Source organism: Oryctolagus cuniculus, chromosome 10 (assembly GCF_964237555.1).
Source record: "Oryctolagus cuniculus chromosome 10, mOryCun1.1, whole genome shotgun sequence".
NCBI lineage: Eukaryota > Metazoa > Chordata > Mammalia > Lagomorpha > Leporidae > Oryctolagus > Oryctolagus cuniculus.
In genome coordinates this window covers 96,795,981-96,811,624 of record NC_091441.1, presented here as the reverse complement: position 1 = coordinate 96,811,624, position 15,644 = coordinate 96,795,981, and the positions used below count along the sequence as shown (strand labels likewise).

The 15,644-nt window shown below is 48.2% G+C and overlaps 1 protein-coding gene across 4 annotated transcripts in view; it reads right to left on the bottom strand.

Moving 5' to 3' along the window:
- SFMBT1 (Scm like with four mbt domains 1) overlaps positions 1-15,644 on the bottom strand; it is a 159,340-nt gene that overhangs the window by 68,889 nt on the left and 74,807 nt on the right. The window contains exon 1 of one of the 4 annotated variants that reach the window (XM_070050711.1): positions 6,322-6,601. The exons of the other annotated variants lie outside the window; for them this stretch is intronic. The gene's annotated coding sequence lies outside the window, so the exon portion shown is untranslated. Of the gene's footprint in view, positions 1-6,321; positions 6,602-15,644 lie in introns of those variants that run through there. 4 annotated transcript variants of the gene reach the window in all.

The following is a 15,644-nucleotide window of genomic DNA, read 5'->3' as shown; positions in this document are numbered from 1 at the left end:
TTCTACCAGGTCTCCCAAGGACTTGGGCCATCTTCCGTTGCTTTCCTAGGCATCTTAGTAGGGAGCTGGACCCGAAGTGGAGCAGCCGGGACATGAACCAATCCCATATGGAGATGCTGGTGTCACAGGCAGAGGCTTACCCTTCTATGCCGCAGCGCCAGCCCCTAAGAAGTTTATTTTTATAAAATATTCCAGGGGTGGGCTTTTGGTACAACAGTTAAAACAATGTTGGGTCACACATATATCATATCAGAGTGCCTGGATTTGAATTCTGGCTCTGCTTCCAATTCCACCTTCCTTCGAATGTGCACCATGGGGAGCAGCAGGTGACGGCCCAACTGTTTGGGTCCCTGTCACCTACATGGAGAAGTGAACCCTCAAATGGTGCTGCTGCACTTCAAAAACAACTTGGCAGTGCCTTGAAAAGTTAAACACAGACTTACAATAGAAACCAGCAATTCTACTGTTAAGTGTCTACCAAAGAGAGATGAAGCCACAGCCAAGCAAAGCCTCTTCCACAAGTGCTCCCTACTGTGGACCAGAAACAATACACACACCCAATAGTGAGTGACCAAACAAAACATGGCTGATATATATTCACCATGCAGTATCTCTCAGCAATAAAAAAGAACAAGCTACCAATACAAGCAATGACTCCCAAAACATACACTAAGGAAATGTGCCAGACGCAAATGACTACAAATGAATGATTCCATTTATATGAAATTTCTAGGAAAGGCAAAACCATAGAGAAAAACTAATCAGTGGTTGCCTGGAGCCGGGGTTGAAGCAGGGACAAATAGCCACATTTTGAGGAGTGAGGGAAATGCTCTAAAACTAAATTGTGCTGACAGTTGCACAATTATGTTCGCTTACGAACTTCACCAAGCTGTTCACTTCAGATGCAAAGTGTCCTTCAATAAAAATACTTTTTTTTTTAAAGATTTATCTATTTATTTGAAAGGAGGAGTTAGAGAGAGGCAGAGGCAGAGAGAAGTCTTGCATCTGCGGGTTCACTTCCCAAATGGCCATGAAGGCTGGAGCTGCACCGATTCAAAACCAGGAACCAGGAACTTCCTCCAGGTTTCCCACATGGATGCAGGGGTCCAAGGACTTAGGCCATCCTCCACTGCTTTCCCAGGCTATAGCAGAGAGCTGGATCAGAAATGGAACAGCCAGGACTTGAACCATTACCCACATGGGATGCCAGCACTTCAGGCAGCAGCTCTACCTGCTATGCCACAGTGCCGGCCTCAAGATACTATTTTGTTTAAAAATCACTTACCAGACTGACTAATGCAATGCAGTGGTCATTTAGATCCTACAAACAACATTTTGTATTTTTTAAATTTATTTTTGTCGGGGCCGGCACTGTGGCACAGTGGGTTAATGCCCTGGCATCCCATATGGGCACTGCTCTACTTCAGATCCAGCTCTCTGCTGTGGCCTGGAAAAGCAGTAGAAGATGGCCCAAGTCCTTGGGGCTCTGCACCCACGTGGGAGACTGGGAAGAAGCTCCTGGCTCCTGGCTTCGGAATGGCACAGCTCCGGCCCTCGCGGCCAATTGGGGAGTGAACCATAAAATCGAAGACCTCTCTCTGTCTCTCTCTCCCTGCCTCTCCTTCTCTCTCAGTGTAACTGTGTAACTCTGACTTTCAAATAAATAAATAAATCTTTAAAATAAATAAATCAATTAATTTTTGTCATTGTGGTAAAACACACAACAAAATTTATCATTTAAACTCTTTTAAATGTACACTTCTATGAAATTAAGCACATTCATGAAATTGTACAACATAATTTTTTTTAATTAACTTATTTATTTGAAAGGCAGAGTTACAGAGGCAGAGAGAGAGCGGTCTCCTCTCGGTCCTTCTCCTCACCCAACCCCTATAACTGCCTTTCAAATAAATAAATTGAAAAACAGAAAAACATACAGACCATGAGGTAACATGGTATCAGTGTTAAATTCCCTAAAGGTGACAACTGTACTGTGAATTAGCCAGATAATTGTCTTATTCTTTATTTTTTTAAGATTTTATTTATGTATTTGAGAGGTAGAGTTAGAGGCAGTGAGAGGGAGAGACAGAAAGGTCTTTCATCTGCCGGTTCACTCCCCAAATGGCTGCAATGGCCAATCCGAAGCCAATCCAAAGCCAGAAGCCTGAAGCCTCTTCTGGGTCTGCCACGTGGGTGCAGGGGCCCAAGGATCTGGGCCTTCTTCCACTGCTTTCCCGGGCCACAGCAGAGAGCTGGATCGGAAAAGGAGCAGTCAGGACTAGAGCCGGCGCCCATATAGGATGCCGACGCTACAGGCAGAGGATTAACCTACTGCGCCACAGTCTTATTCTTTTTTAAAAAAGGATTTATTTGGAGTTACACAGTCAGAAAGGGAGAGAAGGAGGGAGAGACAGAGGGATCGTCCATTTGCTGGTTCCCTCCCCAGATGGCCACAACAGTCAGGGCTATGCTAGACTGAAACCAGGAACTTCATCTGGATCTCCCATGTGGGTACAGGGGCCCAAATACTTGGGCCATCCTCCACAACTTTTCCAAGGCCATTAGTAAGGAACTGGATCAGAAGTGGAGCAGCCAGGATTCAAATTGGTGCCCATTTGGGATGCTGGGGCCACAAGTGGAAGCTTCACTCAACTATGCCATAATGCTGCCTGGGGAATGTCTTATTCTTAGAGATGCAAGCTGAAGTATTAGAGGTGAAATATCATAAAATCTGAATCCTCAAATATTTCAATGAAAATAAATATGCTTATATAAATTTCATATGTATATATATATATATATTTATAAGTAGACATAGACATAAAAGGTGAAAGACTTAAAATGAGACCCCTTAGCAAAAACATAAATTGTGGTCACAACTTAAAAAAAACAAAAACTAAGATATGCATACTCTCTGATCCAACTCCCTTTTTCCAGGAATTCATCTTCAAGAAACGCACACGAGAGTGCAAATAAGGAAAAGGGTATTTATAATAACACTTTTTGTACTGATTAAAAAGTTCTACAAAACTACTCAAATATCCACCAATAGGTGGCTGGGTAAAGACACATTAAACAGTTTAAAATTAAAAAGGGGAGGAAAAAATGGATAGCCACCTACTTACTCTCTTTCCTAAATTCTTAACATCAGCAAGGTGGGAGGGGCATTTTCTATACCACATAAAGGGGTACCTGTGAGTATTAGGGCTCAGTTAATTTTTCTGAAGTCCCCAGGTCAACCCTGAACAGAAGAGCTGTAACTTTCAAACACCTTGAACCAAGCAGACAGCCAAGGAAGTTCATGCTCACCATGCCCTCACCAGTGGGCAGCTCCTTGTGTCCAGTGTGGGAAGAGCCCTGCTCGAGCTAACGCAGGAAAGCAGTGACTCATGTGGAAATCACTGCCTGTCTCCAACTTTGCTGTCTACGGAGCTGTTCGGCTTTTTCTTTCAATGGTTCAAATATTATCTGTGATGTGTATTGTGCCATTACTGAATTATAACAGAAGCAAGAGAATTTGGAAACTATCCAGTACTATATCTTGAATTACAAGTAACAGTGGAATGGCCATTTAGCCTGTGGTTAAGATACAAGTTACGATGACCATGTCCCATATCACAACACTGGAACCTCGCTCATCTCCCTGGGCTTGTTTTACACAGTTGTTTCAAGTGGCGTGGACACATCTGCAATCCTGCTTAAATTCAGATATAAAGAGTCGCTGGTCCAGTCTAAAATGACAGCAGGCACAAACACCTTTGTGGTGGCCTACGCAATCTTCAAGCTGTTTGCACCAGTGAGAATAAGCATCACCTTAGTCTCTATGCCCTTCATTGTCAGATATTTTCAAAAACTGAGTTTTTAAAAACTCTGGCTGCAAAACCTTGATGAGCTCTTCAGTTGTAAGCGTCGAAGACCTATTTCTTTTAAATGATACAGTTTCGATGGATTTTAGCACTATAGGATAGGGGTGGGGGCTGAGATGTATTTGTGTTCTCATAAATTTTACTTTTGCCAGCAAAAGCGGGTTTTGAATTGTATTTTTTTTTTTGCTTCATTAAAAAAAAAAAAAAAAAAGCCATTACAGCCAGTACATGGTAACCATTACAACAGTGTTCTTTTTTTTTTTATAATGTGCTTGTTGTAATCTCACTTTATTTTTATTTTTTATTTTTTTATTTTTTTTGACAGGCAGAGTGGACAGTGAGAGAAAGAGACAGAGAGAAAGGTCTTCCTTTGCCGTTGGTTCACCCTCCAATGGCCACCGCGGCTGGCACGCTGTGGCCGGCACACCGCGCTGATCCGATGGCAGGAGCCAGGTGCTTCTCCTGGTCTCCCATGGGGTGCAGGGCCCAAGGACTTGGGCCATCCTCCACTGCACTCCCTGGCCACAGCAGAGAGCTGGCCTGGAAGAGGGGCAACCGGGACAGAATCCGGCGCCCCGACCGGGACTAGAACCCGGTGTGCCAGCGCCGCAAGGCGAAGGATTAGCCTAGTGAGCCGCGGCGCCGGCCTATAACAGTGTTCTTATAAATACCCTTTCCTTACTGGCACTCCCGGGTGAATTTCTTGAAGATGAATTCCTGGAAAGAGGGAGTTGGGTAAGAGGGCTTGCATATCTTAATTTTTACAAATGTCTTCAGGTTTTAATATGTTGTTACTCCTGGGATCAATTCCCAGCTCCAGCTCCTGATGCCAGTTGGTGGCTCAGGTAACGAGTCCAGTCACCCATCTGGGAGACCTGTTACTTCCTAACTCCAGGCTTCTACTGAGCCCCAGCCCCAGCTGTTATAGGCATTTAGGAACTGAATCCGTAGATGAGGGCACTCTCTCCCTGCCTCTCTGCTTCTCACAAATAAATAAATCTTAAAATAACAACAAAAGTGATCTAGGCCCAAAGTTATTACGTATATTTCAAATTCACTTCAACATTTAGTAGACAGGAGGTATTCTCCTCAGTCTACCTGGCACAGAGTAAGTGTTCATTAAACACTGCTGAAGTGAGCTGTACTGAATAACCCAAGCAAAAGCTGGGGGTCTTGAAGATTAATGACTGATTGATTTAAAAGGTAGAAAGGAAGAGACAGAAATCTTTCATCCAAATGGCTACAACAACCAGGACTTGGCCAGGCTGCAGCCAGGAGCCAGGATCTCTGGGTCTCCCACATGGGTAGCAGGGGCCCAAGTACTCCGGCCCTCATCTGCTCTCCCAGCCGCATTAGCAGGGAGCTGGATGGACTGGAACTGGAACTCCCATGTGAGATGCAGCACAGCAAGCCATGGCCTAACCCACAGTGCCACTACGCTGGCGCAACACGAGTCTCTTGAGGGTGGCAAACTTACAACCCAAGGCCACTGACTGCTGCCCAGGGAGCCCAGACATCTCCTCGGCAGCGCTTGCCCATAGTAAAGTGGAGCAGCGATTTTCAAAATAGCCTCTTCTTTAAGTCACATGGTATTCATTAAGTTCCCAAGGAATGAGACCAGTAATTCACATTAAAATTAACCAAAATGCGTATATCTGTATAGATTCCTCATGGTTGTACTTTTCCCTCCTTTTTGGTCAAACCCAAAATATTTTACATTAAATTTTCAATCCAGAAACAGGGCTATTCTTTTTAGACCTCAATTTCAAAACAAAAAGCATCCATAGGTTTTTCACGACAACTAATATGAATCAAAATACAGTCCTCGCATGGAGGGGGATTTAAAGTAACAGTAAAGTTCTTACAAGTGATACCGGCACTATGGCTTTAAAAGTCATCATTTTAGAAATCGTACTGAATTATTTATGAAGTGATACTTCACTCAGAGTTGTTAAAAAATAATACAGGAAAAAAACATGTATATTTGTCAGATAAGAAAACATGGATAGGGGCCGGCACAGTGGGTTAACACCTTGGCTTGAAGCGCCGGCATTCCATATGGGCACTGGTTCGAGACCCGGCTGCTCCACTTCCAATCCAGCTCTCTGCTATGGCCTGGAAAAGCAGTGGAAGATGGCCCAAATCCTTGGGCCCCTGTACCCATGTGGGAGACCGGGAAGAAGCTCCTGGCTTCGGACTGGTGAAGCTCTGGCTGTTGCGACCAACTGAGGAGTGAAATAGCGGATGGAAGACCTCTCTCTCTGCCTCTCTTCTCTCTGTGTAACTCTGACTTTCAAATAAATAAATAAATCTTAAAAAAAAAAAAAAGAAAACATGGATACAACAAGTTGACCACATGCTGGTAATTATGGAACCAAGTAACGAAGCATTCTCACTGCTTCTGTGTTTACAGACTGCCATAAAAAGCAGTTGTGGCAGTGGTGCCGTGGCTTACTTGGCTAATCCTCCGCCTTGCAGCGCCGGCACACCGGGTTCTAGTCCTGGTTGGGGTGCCAGATTCTGTCCTGGTTGCTCCTCTTCCAGTCCAGCTCTCTGCTGTGGCCCGGGAGTGCAGTGGAGGATGGCCCAAGTCCTTGGGCCCTGCACCCGCATGGGAGACCAGGAGGAAGCACCTGGCTCCTGGCTTCAGATCGGCGCAGCACGCTGGCCATAGCAGCCATTGGGGGGTGAGCCAACGGAAGGAAGACCTTTCTCTGTCTCTCTCTCTGTCTAATTCTGCCTGTCAAAAAAAAAAAAAAAAAATTTGTGGCACAGTGGACATTGGCATCCCATGTAACATTGGTTCTGGCCCAGGCTGCTCCATTTCCCATGTAGCTCCCTGATGATGAGTCTGGGAAAGCAGCAGTAGATGACCCAAGTACTCAGGCCCCAGCCACCTACATGGGAGACCCGGATGAAGTTCCAGGCTCCTGACTTTGGCCTAGCCCTGCTGTGGCTTGTTACAACCATCTGTGGAGTGAACCAATGGATGGAAAATCTCTCTCTCTCCCCTCTCTCTGCCATTCTGCCTTTCGAATAAATCTTTTAGAAAAAAAAAAAAAAAGTGAAAGTGAAAAATGAGCCTTCTTAGAGGTTATGCCACAGAAGCAGTAACATCCTCAGTAATTCCATGTTGTGAACATGGAAACATGAAGGGCGCAGGGTGACAACATCCAGACACCAGCATCTGCTGAGGACACTGCTTGTCCTGGCACAAGAAGCCACTCCCATGCCCCAGGTTACAGGAGTTCTCATCCAAAATGCATTTTACATCTCACAAGTCTTTCTGGAAAACCAGTGGTATCCAACAAGCAAACACTGGGTATAAAACCATCACTGATCCTTGGATGTCTCCAATTCTCAACAATTCTTTTCTTCAATAACCTACTCCTTCAATGATGAGTACTGGAGCTAGAACCATAGAAAAAAAGTGATCTGTCACTAGAAATCCATTTTTTAAAGTTGCAGAGATGAGAATTTAACCCCCAAACAAGCAATATGACCAATGATGAGGTCTCGCTTGGTGATAGATGCACCCCATCAAGTATGTTCTCACAGCACAAACTGTTTTCCTTCGTAGTACCCAGGAGTATTTTTTTTTTTTTTTGACAGGCAGAGTGGACAGTGAGAGAGAGACAGACAGACAGACAGAGAGAAAGGTCTTCCTTTTGCTGTTGGTCCACCCTCCAATGGCTGCTGCGGCCGGCACGCTGCGGCCGGTGCACCGCGCTGATCTGAAGCCAGGACCCAGGTGCCTCTCCTGGTCTCCCATGGGGTGCAGGGCCCAAGCACCCGGGCCATCCTCCACTGCACTCCCGGGCCACAGCAGAGAGCTGGCCTGGAAGAGGGGCAACCAGGACAGAATCCGGTGCCCTGACCGGGACTAGAACCCGGTGTGCCGGCGCTGCAAGGCGGAGGATTAGCCTATTGAGCCGCGGCGCCGGCAACCCAGGAGTATTTTTTGTTTGTTTTTTAAAAAGTAAATTGCCTTTAACAACGTAGGTGGTTTTACTTTGGTTTTGTTTTTAATTATGGTAGATAATCAAGGAGCAGATTTTGAAGCATAATTTCTTGATCACTTTCATGCCCAGGAGAAATGCTGGATCTCTCACCCCTTGAGTGACACCATCACTCACCCATGCAACCCTGTATGTGCTGAGCCAGGCAGCCATCCCCAGGGCCATCACAGGCCACAGGGAGTCACAAGGGTCTCAAGTGAGGCCCCCCTTCCTGACAACAGGTCATTTAGAGTTTATCTTTTGCTTTTAAGTCGGATGCTGTAACTTTCCACCAAAATGCAAAACTGACACAAAGTACTACCTTTCTTTTTTTTGTTCCTTCCAGCACAAATTATGTTTGTTGGTTTGTGTTTTTGAAAACTCAGGGTAGCTGGCGCCGCGGCTCACGAGGCTAATCCTCCGCCTAGCGGCGCCGGCACACCAGGTTCTAGTCCCGGTCGGGGCGCCGGATTCTGTCCCGGTTGCCCCTCTTCCAGGCCAGCCCTCTGCTGTGGCCAGGGAGTACAGTGGAGGATGGCCCAGGTGCTTGGGCCCTGCACCCCATGGGAGACCAGGAAAAGCACCTGGCTCCTGGCTCCTGCCATCGGATCAGCGCGGTGCGCCGGCCGCAGCGCGCCAGCCGCGGCGGCCATTGGAGGGTGAACCAACGGCAAAAGGAAGACCTTTCTCTCTGTCTCTCGCTCTCTCACTGTCCACTCTGCCTGTCAAAAAAAAAAAAAACAAAAAAAACAAAAAACAAAAAAAAACCTCAGGGGTTCTCTTTTTTAAATTCTTGCTGGTTGGGGTGGCTGTAGTTGGGGTCACTTTTCTTAACAACCAGAACACACAGATGAGAAACATAAACACACATTAGATATGCTCCCCACTCTGAGTGCGTGCAATGCCAGCTGGGAAAACCTGAAATTGGCTCCCCCAGGCTCCGGGCAGACCGCACGCGGGGCGGGAGTGAAGGAAGGGCCTGACCAGGGACAAAATACTGAGAGATGGAGAGGAGGCAGACAAGTTCAGGCAGGAGAAAAACACCAAAGCACAAAGATGGAAACAAGCACTGTGTGGCTGAGACGCGTCGATGAGACCGACCTGGTTTGGGTTGAATGCTTCAGGGCAGGGATCACTGGGTGGAGGCGGCCCAGAGGCCTTGGGGGCAGGGAGGCTCCTGACAGGGGTGCTGGACTTACAAACAGGGACAGCGACATCCTCAAGGTGAAGAGGAGCCTGGAAATGAGTTCCCATGAACACAGAACTACGCAGAAGAGGGGGTGATGGGGTGGGGGATGCCCCACTGGCATCCCACCTCCACAGCTTACAAAGCACTCGTGCTTAGGCAGCCTCATTTTAACCCTCGGAACAATCTGTCATAGCCTACATGTAAGACATTGCTGCCTGCACATTTCTTCTCGTGACTTTTTTTTTTTTTTTGAGATTTATTTATTTATTTGAAGGTCTGACTTATAGACAGAGAGGGAGAGGGAGAGGGAGAGATAAAAAGAGATCTTCCATCTGCTGGTTCACTTCCCAAATGGCAGCAACAGCCAGTGCTAGGCCAGGCCAAAACCAGGAGCCAGGAGCTTCACCCAGGTCTCCCACGTGGGTGGCAAGGGCCCAAGTACTTGGCCCATCTTCTGCTGCTTTTCCCGACATATTAGCAAGGAGCTAGATCGGAAGTAGAGCAGCTGGGACATGAACTGGCGCCCATATCAGATGCCGGCATCACAAGTGGCAGCTTTATTCACTAGGCTATAGTGTTTTTCACCCGATGTTTCTTTATACAATCTTTGTCTCCTAACTGCTGGGCTGGCCTGCACACTGTCTGGGGTCAGCAGGCACCATGTTGGCTGCTGTTTGCCCCAGTATCCCACAGCATTCCAGCTGCCCCTCAAAGGGCCCTGGAGGCCCCTGAGGCCAGCGGCAGTTTACTACACAGGTGACAGGGGAGCAAAGGGCATACGCCTTTCTTGCTGTTGGTGTCCCTGACAATGGAATGTATTTTCAACCAAAAGAGCTTTGGGAGAGACACAGAGATGGGCAGGGTGGGAAAGTTATAAATGACTGTTTTGACAATAGTGAAGCTTTAACAATTTTAGTACCTCTTCCTAGCACCAGACAAGACTTCTTTTTCCCCTTAGTAGGAGAAAAGAAAAATATACCAAAATGAGTATCGATGGGGCCGGCACTGTGGCGCAGCAGGTTAAAACCCTGGCCTGAAGCACCGGCATTCCATATGGGCTCGGTTCTAGTCCTGGCTGCTCCTCTTCCAATCCAGCTCTCTGCTATGGCCTGGGAAAGTGGTGGAAGATGGCCCAAGTCCTTGGGCCCCTGCGCCCATGTGGGAGATCCAGAAGTTCCTGGCTCCTGGCTTCGGATCGGTGCAGCTCCAGCTGTTGTGGCCATCTGGAGAGTGACCCAACAGACGGAGGACCTCTCTCTCTCTGCCTCTCCTCTCTCTGTGTAACTCTGACTTTCAAATAAATAAATAAATCTTTAAAAAAATGAGTATGGCAATGCCTGCCACCTCCACAGCTGTTTCAGAAAATTGCTGTAGGTGAGATATTAGATTAAGGACACACACACAAAAGGCTACTAGTTGGCAATTATTTTTTCAGAAATGTCCTATTTCCTTGCAGAATGGAATGCACAAGTATAGTAAGACAACTAACTATGCATATGAGTACTTAAATAGCACTAATGCTCAGAGGATCCTGGACTAGAACCCTGGCACCAAGGACAAAGAAACCAGCCCCCCTGGGCCAGACGGGACACAATGTAAGTTTGAATATAAACAATGAGTGACAGATTATAGTTCAATGGATTACACAGCTCCTATCAGTAGAAACTAGTATCAGCTGAAAGCTGAATGAGAAGCAGAACAGTTACATAGTTTTGAAGCAGGAATCCATAAAACCCTGGGAAGCAACAAACAGGAGGAGAACTTACTGGTGGAGAGGTCTGGCTGACCCCTCCTCGTCAGCAAAAAGCCAGGCAGAAAGGATGCATCACAGCACCAGATGCAAGGAGACCCTGCACCATTTCTCTGTTGCAGCCTGTTCAACCATCACAAAACACCAACCCAACCCAAACTGAGGGGCACTGCGCAAAACAACTGGCCGATGACCTCAGGCGCCTCCGGACCAAGCCAAGAGGAGGGCACCACAGATTCGGCCACTAATGCAAAGCGCTTGATCCTGAACAGGAGGGGCTGGCGGCCCGGTGTTTGTCTCCTGACTTCGTTATATTGTATTCATCAGAACGTCCCTCCTGCTGGGAAAACACACAAGGTGGTCCCAGAGGGAAGGGGGCACCAGGTATTGACTTGCTGCCAAAGCTTCTACAGCAGTGGAGAGAGGCCTCTTCCTGAAATGTTTGTTTCCCATCAGTGCAATTTTTAAATTTTTTTTAAAAAGATTTTTAAAAATCTATTTGAGAGGCAGAGTTACAGAGAGCAGGAGAGCCAGAGAAAAAGGTCTTCCTTCCATCTGCTGGATCACTCCCCAGATGGCTGCAACGGCTGGAGCTGGGACGGTCTGAAACCCGGAGCCAGGAGCTGAAGCCAGGAACCAGGAGCTTCTTTCAGGTCTCCCATGTGGGTGCAGGGGCCCAAGCACTTGGTCCATCTTCTATTGCTTTCCCAGACCATTAGCAGGGAGTTGGATGGGAAGTGGAACAGCTGGGACTTGAACCCACTCACATATATGGGATGCTGGCACCACGTATGGAGGCTTAGCCTACTATGCCGCAAGCCGGCCCCTCCTGCAAATTTTTAAACAGAAATTTTTAAAATGATTAGTACCTCTCCAAAAATGAAAGTAATGGATACAATCTTCAAACATACATATGTGTTCTTTCTGAGAATATTCCTTCTGTAACAAGAGTGCTAAATGAGCCTTCCACTTGGCTACAGGGGAAGCAGCCTGAGTGAAACAGGGCTGCAAAACAAGACACAAACAGCAGGCTTCCTGCACAGTAGTAACCCTGACTTCAAACTCAGCCTCTTCACAAACTTCCCCGCCTTGGAAGACTTCCTACCCTTCTGGGTGTCCACAATCCACTCTGTTCAGCAGGAATACCACCTTTTTTTTTTTTTTTTTTTTTTTTTTTTGACAGGCAGAGTGGACAGTGAGAGAGAGAGACAGAGAGAAAGGTCTTCCTTTGCCGTTGGTTCACCCTCCAATGGCCGCCGCGGCTGGCGCGCTGCGGCCGGCGCACCGCGCTGATCCGATGGCAGGAGCCAGGAGCCAGGTGCTTTTCCTGGTCTCCCATGGGGTGCAGGGCCCAAGCACCTGGGCCATCCTCCACTGCACTCCCTGGCCACAGCAGAGGGCTGGCCTGGAAGAGGGGCAACCGGGACAGAATCCGGCGCCCCGACTGGGACTAGAACCCGGTGTGCCGGCGCCGCTAGGCGGAGGATTAGCCTAGTGAGCCGCGGCGCCGGCCAGGAATACCACCTTTTTTCCCAGGACAGCCACGAGCAGAAAATCAGGCTATCTACTGAAGAACGTCTTCCAGATAGTAAGTACTAAAAACTGGCTCGCTCTTAGCCATCTACTTAAGGCTTGCACCCAGTGAAACGGACTGACTTCTCCCTAGGCCTCCTGATACCAAACAACTTTTCAGATTACAGAGGTGTTAAGGATCCTTCAACCACTTTACAGCTAAGGAAACTCCCAGAAGGGCCTGGGACTGACCAGAGCAAAGGCAAACCCAGACCAGAGAGACCTGGGCTAGTCTGGACAGGCTCACTGCCCTCCGGAACTCCACAGCAAGCAGCCTGGCAACGTCAGGTCAGGAGACTGACCATGGCTCAGACGTAGAATCTGGTTCTTTCTGACTCCAAAATTCACGAACCTTCCTCTAACTTGTACCTCTGGTATTTCCAAGCACAATTAAGAAAGACACTGTGTACCCATGTTTCAACAGGTTTTCTGTCCCACACACTGAAGTGAAGACTACCTTACCCCCAGAATTCCCACCATGTTGCACTGTAAAGGAGAAATCAGGTCACCTTAAGGACCACGACCATCAGCACCCTCGGCAGCCTGCAGCCACCTGACCCACTCCTTCCCCGCAGCAGTAGCCCACAAGAAGGCAAATTTCCTAAAGCGTCTCCCAGCTGTGCAAAGGAGGTTCTCCACCTGCAGCCCGAGCCCACACGGACAGGGCTCTGTGCATCTGGATGAGAAAAAGCTTTCACACCTACCTGCACTGACCTCTCACTGAAATTCAAGCTCGCTCCAAGTCTGAGTACAGGCCGCCAAACCTCAGCAGCATCAGCAGTGACTGTAGCTTCACCACTCCACACACAGCGCAGACTCACATGACTGATTCCCTCTAGCCCTGCGTACTGAATGTGATAGGCTTAAAACCACTACACCTCAGAAGGCGCCACAAACTTACCTAGGCAGGACCTGAACACTAAGCATCTTAAAAACCCCTAGTTTGAAAAACAAATTTTCCAATCTATTGAGAGTCTGAGAGAAAACAGGAAAAAAAAGAGCTTGGTGCTTTTAGTAAGCTTGGCTTTTAAACACATGAGTCACTTAGTCATTCAACAAACACTCGCTTAGCTTCTGTACTGTATGTTACTACATATCAAGTACAAAAATAAATTCTCCCTTTGCCTCAAACTAGAAGGAAAGGCACCAAAAGCAAGCAACTACAATGAAAAGAACATCTTAAATGGCAAGTGAGAAGGACAATCAAACTTAGAGATCCTCACTCTCAACAGGCTCTTCGGGCAAAGGCAGAATGATTAGAAAGCTAGCCAGGACCCAGCAGGGGTGCCTGGGTGAGGAGGGAACCAGGTGCCAGCCCCGGGCGAGCAGCTCGTGGTCCTGGCTGGACGCACAGCAGGGCAGCGAGCTCTTCCTGTTCCAGAGGGCCTGGCGGAAGGCGGGCTCCTCCTCACACAGCAGAGGCAGGGCTGCATTTCCAAGTGAGGTGCCACTCATTCGTCTGCAACGGTGCCCTATTCATAGTAGCTAGCGCTCTACAGCCGCTGCGGGAGAAGGCGGCAAACGAGAATCTCTGTATATAAAACTTAAAGACACAAGATGTCTAAGCACGGTAATTTGCTCAAAACTTCCCCACTGAATTTTAATCCTAAATACCTGCTATACCATATCAACAAAATGAGGACAGGTAAAGGATAAATCCCCCACAGCGAGAGACCACTAAGTACGTTATAAACACCTTCTTCCTATCTCCACCTTCAAAACTGTCTCTCAGCACTTACCAATCCAGTTACAGTTGAAAAGTTTCTTGACCAATCTCCTAGCAACTCATCTCCACCTGGGACTGGCACCTCCTTTGTTCCTGGGACTACCCTGGGTGAGGGAGGGGCAGCACGGAACAGAATACAAAGCTCAGGCTTGTCCTCCAGGATTCTACAGTTAGGGACAGAGCCACCGGAGGAAATGCCTGCAGAGAAGGCAGAGTTCATGATGGATCCCAGTAGCTGCCCAGGACAGACAGCACCTCAGCAAGGCAGGGGAGGGGGCGGGAGTCACAGACAGTAGGCCAAGTGGCACACAAGGACCTGGCATCAGCCCCGCCGGTGCTGGGGGTGGGGCAGAGGGTGCACACTTGCAGGAGGGGTCAGCCTGCTGGTGTCAAGGGTAACGCAGCCACACAGAAGAGCACACACGACACACAACTCGTGCAGGAAGTGTGACGCAGAAAGGCACCAAACAGGAGGGCCACAGTTTCAGGTCTCTCTCTCTCTGTCTGTCTCTCACACGCGCACACACAAACACACACACCGGGACCATCAGGAGCAGAGACGGCCCAGCAGGAAGGTAGGTGCTAGAGGAACCCAGGGATGCAGGCTGAGGGCTTGGGGCTGCTGCTGACAGGAGGGTGAACAAAGCCTGGACTCCAGAGACATTTCAAAGTGGGGAATGGAAATGACAGAAAAAGCAAAGATAATTCCAGATTCTTACACATCACAAGCAAAATAAACAGCAGCAACAATGATAACCGTGAGATCAGAGTTAACAATGAACAGATCTGGGGTTTGGTTTGAGAGTGCGCTCCATCGTGGCTGGGGGACTCACGGGCTGCTGGCAGCCACCCAGCTGAAGCAGTCCCGGAAGCAGCTGCAACCCCAGCTGTCAGGCGGCAGAGCCTCAGTCAGGCCGAGTCCAGATCGACACGTCACCTGCTGCTCTCAGAACAAGTGCCAGCTAACGAGAGATGAAGATCTAAAGTCAGGAAGCCCTAACAGGAGCACAGCACCGACAAAGGCAAATACAAAAGGAAGTCCAAAAGAGGAGGACGAAGGGCACGGGATCTGCCGGAGCAAAGGTCAGGGCCACCTCTGCGGAAGGTGTCCAGGTGGGTGCTGGAAGCAGAGGCTGTGGTGAGGGGCTGGGAAGAGAGGGCGGCTACAAAGCGAGCGCACGCTGAGACGCTTGGGCAGCATCCCAGCAGGATCCGAAGGCTGCAGGGACCAGGCAGTGCCACCAGCCCTTGTCTGTCACAAGCCTTAGTTTACTTTCATAATCACACAAGCACTGACCAAACAAAAGCACAAGTCAAAGGCTAGGGCTTGCACATCAAGTTACTCAGCACTAGAAGGGAAAATGACAGCTTAGTTTCTGCAGGCTTAATTTCCATGACTAGTGCATGGAATTCAGTTGCAACTGTAATGAGTAATGTACACTGATCAGAGCACATTCCCCCTGTTCCACAGTCCATCAAAAAACCCACACCTTCCAAACTAGAAGCTAGAGAGGCCAATAACAAAAAAGACAAGCAAGTTTTT